Here is a 6,000-nt window from a genome sequence, read left to right as displayed (position 1 = left end):
GATTTAAAATGGAATGATCATATAAAGTTGATGGTCGGTAAAGCAGATGCCAGACTGAGATTCATTGTAAGAATCCTAAGGAAATGCAATCCGAAAACAAAGGAAGCATGTTACAGTACGCTTGTTCGCCCACTGCTTTAATACTGCTCAGCAGTGTGGGATCCGTACCAGATAGGGTTGATAGAAGAAATAGAGAAGATCCAACGGAGAGTAGCGCGCTTCGTTACAGGATAATTTAGTTATCGCGAAAGCGTTACGGAGATGATATTTAAACTCCAGTGGAAGACTCTGCAGGAGAGATGCTCGGTAGCTCGGTACGGGCTTTTGGTGAAGTTTCGAGAACATACCTTCACCGAGGAGTCAAGCAGTATATTGCTCCCTCCTACGTATATCTCGCGAAGAGACCACGAGGATAAAATCAGAGAGATTAGAGCCCACACAGAGGCATACCAACAATCCTTCTTTCCACGAACAATACGAAACTGGAATAGAAGGGAGATCTCGTATAGAGGTACTCAAGGTACCCTCCGCCACACACCGTCAGGCGACTTGCGGAGTATGGATGTAGATGTTTGTGGAAAGCAGAACGATTTCCAGGAAGGGTAACACATGATGGATGGCATGTCACGTTATGACCAGCAGGAGAAATGCATTCAGCGTTATTCTGGGCTATTTTTGTAAACAGCTTCTGTTAGGACAAGAATTTCCAAGCGGACAAGCTGAGACATCATGGAAGCTCCTACAACAGCGACATCAGTGACATCAGTATAACACTGATAACCTTTTAGCTGCATCTGCGAGGGTGAGTTGCTCGGCAATTAGGTATTCGCTGAACCACAGGTAGAAAGGCATCACACCAGCAATGGTAAACACTTGCATGTCCAGAGGGTGACTTGTCTCTTATTTATGTCGGAAGATTAGATGGGTAGATCACATAGCCGGCCAGTGTGGCTGAGCGGTTCTGGGCGCTTCAGTCTGGAACCGCGCGACCGCTTCGGTCGCAGGTTCGAATCCTGCCTCGGGCATGGATGTGTGTGATGTCCTTAGGTTAGTTAGGTTTAAGTAGTTCTAAGTTCTAGGGGACTGATGACCTCAGATATTAAGTCCCATAGTGCTCAGAGCCATTTGAACCATTTGGTAGATCACAAAACTAATGAGGAAGTATTGAATAGAATTGGGGAGAAGAGAAGTTTGTGGGACAACTTGACAAGAAGAAGGGATCGGTTGGTAGGACATGTTCTGAGGTATCAAGGGATCACCAGTTTAGTATTGGAGGGCAGCGTTGAGGGTAAAAATCGTAGAGGGAGACCAAGAGATGAATACACTAAGCAGATTCAGAAGGATGTAGGTTGCAGTAAGTACTGGGAGATGAAGAAGCTTGCACAGGATAGATTAGCATGGAGAGCTGCATCAAACCAGTCTCAGGACTGAAGACCACAAAACAACAACAACAACAATGTGACATCAGTATAACACTCTAACTGTATACTAAAAAATAGACGTGACTTTCACCTGCTGACTGTAGGTGACAACGGCCTGAGAGTAATGGCTCGCACCCTGGCTTTCATCTGTCCCGCAGTGACTCACGGCAGTGTCAGCGCATGTGCACATTGGAGCCTCTGATACGTTGCGGTTGGCGAAAGTTCGAAAACGTTTTTTATGTGCAATGACTGTTTGTGCACTAGATTATTTTCGGGTGTTTAAGCGCTGTGGGCATGTTGACAGAATGTGTTACATGCATTATTTTGACAATTTCTTGTGTAGTGGACGTGTCTGTTGCATTATTTGGTGAACTGGTCCATAGGCTGTGCAATTCATTATTTGGACAGTCTAGAATTAGTGAGCATGTCTGCAAAGCGTTTTACATGCACTATTTGATAATTTACGAGTTGTTTTCGTGTCTGCACATCAGTGTTATACAATATTTCAGTGACTTATGAGTAGTTTTCAGGTCTGTAGGCGGTGTATTGTGACCCCAAGCAAGTCAGAACAAGTGTTTTGTATCAGTCTAATAAATAATCTACGTGAAATCCATCCCTAAATAAATTGTTCCAAAATAAATAAAGTACACTGCTTCCTATCCAGCACCCCAGAACAGACTGAGTCCTTTTCCCACCATTTTTCCCACAGACCGCCATCTTGGATTACGTCACAGAAGGGACGACAGCATTCTCTGGTGGCGGTACTGTGCACTAGGTCAGCTGGACTCCAGGCCTCAAGGTGGACACACTGCACAGAGCTACTGCCTCAAATTGTTTAAATAAACACTGCCTGCAAAATAAAGACTTAAGTCCATCCTATCCAGCAGCTCAGAAAAGGCTGAGTCCTTTTCCTACTGATCCCTAGGAAGTGGTAACGTTCGGATGACTTAGGTTAGTGGAGGTAGCCCAAAGTGATCTTTTTTGGAAAAAATTTGAACTTCCTGCCATTATCTGGGGGAAGGGTGGGAGGGAGGAGGGGGGTTAGGTTAGTGGAGGTAGCCCAATTAACTTATATTTCTGCCAAAATTTGTACTTCCCACCATGATGTCATTGCAACGTTGCCATGTCTATCGCCGCCATCTGGAATACATTTGGCAAAAATGCAGAGTGGGGCCACACTGCCCTTGTCCCCCTACTCACGCAGCTATGTGAAAGAAACGCATTATTGCTAGGTAACCCATGTTATTGGCAGATGCCTATTCGATAGGCCTTTCTTTCTTGCTTATTTTATTGATAAGTTTTTGCGCACCCTGTGTGCCTGTACCTTTGATGGGGGTCTATCTCACCACCCCGTCCATACAGCTCTGCATGCCTTATAGATGCAATTTTAGACCAAATTGGATGAGATCTTAACTAACTAGTTATTTGTTTATTATTTTCGTACTGACCAGCTAGGATCACGTAACACCCTCGAATCCTCTTTTTTTCTTGTTGTTTTCTATTTTTTCATTATTTCTTCATGTTCTCCCCATGTTGTCTTTTCCTTTCTTCTGCTCATGTTGTTCCCGATTTCTTATTTCCTCTGCAATGAAAGCCTTCTAAATTCAATGTTTCATTCTTCTATATACATCTACATACATACTCCACAAGCCACCTCAGGGTGCTTGGTGGAGGGTACGCTTTACCACTACTATACTCTGTTCGTCATAACAATAAACCTGATGCAAACAAACATAAACGCGATGATTGGTCAGAAGCCATACCACATGAGTTGTTACGCTCTTGGAAGTAGGTCTTACTTATGTACTTGATATCTTATTGCTAAATTACGTTAAATGAAACTTTAAGATATTCTAATGTATTAACAGCCATCAATTTTTTTAATCACGCTTTAGGTGTGTAGTTTTTACTTCAGAACTCCTGTACAGTCACCGTCTCTGTACTGTTGTGCCCTGATTGTTGCGCTGTTAATACGCGGTATGAAAATGGCTGAGGTTGCTTCCTGCTCTGTAGTGAAACACGAGTGTGGAATACGGTTAAAAAGTGCTGAAACATAGGTTGTTCTTACCGTTTTTCATAAATTTACAGAAAAAATCGGTTTTGAACTTTCCAGAGTGACTGTATTTGATACAGTTGAGACGCAAATGAATACTGTTTATACAGCGGGGTCAGTAGCGTAGTAGACTGCAGGTCATTGATCGTTGGTTCGTCTCACCTTGCTCAGATATTTTTTTTTTCGTTCAATTTGAAATATCGACAACTCGTTATTGTAAATTTCATCATTATGTTTTATGAATAACACACATCTTCTTGTTTCTAATTATATGCATGCGAAATTCCTGTTTTCATTTTAGATATTAATTCTTGATTATCGATATTTTATGAAATATTGTTAATAAAGGTTACTTAAATTTAGAAAAAATAATTTAATTTTTAGGGAAAAATGAAAAACCAAATACTCTTCTTTTGGACTATGACCAGTGTTTTACACCACATATGTAGTGTCACACGAACCAGAGTGATAAGTGTCGTAGAAACACGGAAAACAATCATTTTCACAGCATCGAGCACACCATAAAAATACTGCATTATTACATTTGCCACCGTACCATTACAATATTAAACAAATAGAACTGATTTAGAACCAAGTTAAGGGTTTTTTCGCGAGAAGTAACAAAACTGTTAAACTGCCAGACGTACTGGAATTAACGCACGTTGCTTTTTCACACGACGCAGCTGAACACTGGCGGAATATAGCACGGTACGTCATAAAAGAAGAGGAGAAAATGCGGCGCCTGGATGGCTTCGTGGATTGTGTTGTTGATCGACTCGTTATCAACGTAGCAGATGACAGCTCCAGATCTGAAATGTACTTCTCGGATTCGGATAAGGAAGGAACTAAGAGATTGCCAGACGACTGATTGTAATCAATACCTTCAGTGGCTTCAGTATTCAATAATACGATGAAATCTCTGAAGTATGCTTTTACATCACACAGCTCGCTCAGAATAATTACCATTTGTTTAAGTTAGGAATTTCATCACTTTTGATTGTAATTAGAATACTATGTTAGGAAAGAACGAGAGTATTTTATGCTTTCCGTCTGGTCACCTAAGAAGCGTGTGGTAGTGCTGGAGTTTTACCGAATATTATTTCACTCTCTTTAAAAATTAAATGACATTCGAGTCTATATTGTTTCTCGGCTCGTCTCTTTTTACATCTGATCTGCAACTGTTCACATCATTGCAGTTTAGTTGGACCAGCTGGCTCGCCAGTGCTGTCCAAGTTAAACACGCCGGTAAAACTGTTGTCCCGCATTATCGCTCAATCTGTGTTCGTGAAACACAGGATAAAACGTATTCTTATGATCGTACTTGACTGTACTCGAGACAGCTTGGCTTCTGGTCCACGTGAAAAGAAATCCAATTAGATTCTAGCAAACACAGAAGAATATATGGTGTAATGTTTACATCAGATTTATTCTTATGATGAACACAGTATAGTCGTTTCCTTTCCTGTTCCAGCTGTAAATAGTGCGAGGGAAAAACGACAGTCTATATGCCTCCGTATGAGCCCTAATTTCTTATATCCTATCTTCGTGGTCCCTACGCGAAGCGTATGTTTGCGGCGGTAGGATTGTTCTGCAATCAGCTTCAAGCGCCGGTTCCCTAAACTTTTTAGTTGTGTTCTTCGAAATGAATGTCTTCTTTCCTCCAGGGATACCCACTTCCGTAACACTTGCATGCTGATCGATCCGACCGGTAACAAATCAAATCTAGCAGCTCGCCTCTGAACTGCTTCGATGTCTTCTTACAATCCGACATGGTGTGGATCCCATACACTCGAGGAATACTCAAGAACGGGTCGCACTAGCACCCTACATTCGGTCTTCTTTACAGATGAACCACACTTTCCTAAAATTCACCCAATAAACCGATGTCGATCATTCACCTTTGCTACCGCAATCCTCACATGCTCGTTCCATTTCATATCGCTTTGCAATGTTACACCCAGATATTTAAATGTGACTATGTCCAGCAGGACACTACTCATGCTGTATCCGAACATTACGGGTTCGTTTTTGCTACTCATCCGCGTTAAGTAACATTTTTCAACATTCTGAGCCAGTTTCCATTCGTCACACAAACTAATCACTGATAGTCGACACCTTCCTATACAAAGGGCGTTCAAAACGTTTTGCAAAGTCGCCTCTATTTTGTTTTATTTTTTGCAGGAGGAGAATGAAATTTTTTGTGAACATACTTGGAACATTTAGCTATACACTGAGCCTACTCAATGTAGCCTCCTTCAGCTGTGACACATCTGGCGCAACGTTCCTTCCATGAGGTAAATGCATTATGGTAAAATTCTGGTGATTGACTTTTACACCATCGCTTGACACAGGAAATCAGGTCTTACTCACTATCAAATATTTTACCACGCAGGTGGACCTTCAGACGACCAAGGAGGTAAAAATCAGACGGAACCAAGTCCGGACTGTAGGGAAGGTGAGGAACAATTTTCCAGCCCATTTTCCTGACTTTCTCCTGCGTCATAAGGACTTTATGGGGTTTGACAT

Source organism: Schistocerca cancellata, chromosome 9, assembly GCF_023864275.1.
Source record: "Schistocerca cancellata isolate TAMUIC-IGC-003103 chromosome 9, iqSchCanc2.1, whole genome shotgun sequence".
Taxonomy (NCBI): Eukaryota; Metazoa; Arthropoda; class Insecta; order Orthoptera; family Acrididae; genus Schistocerca; species Schistocerca cancellata.
Note: the sequence above shows the minus strand (reverse complement) of the source record.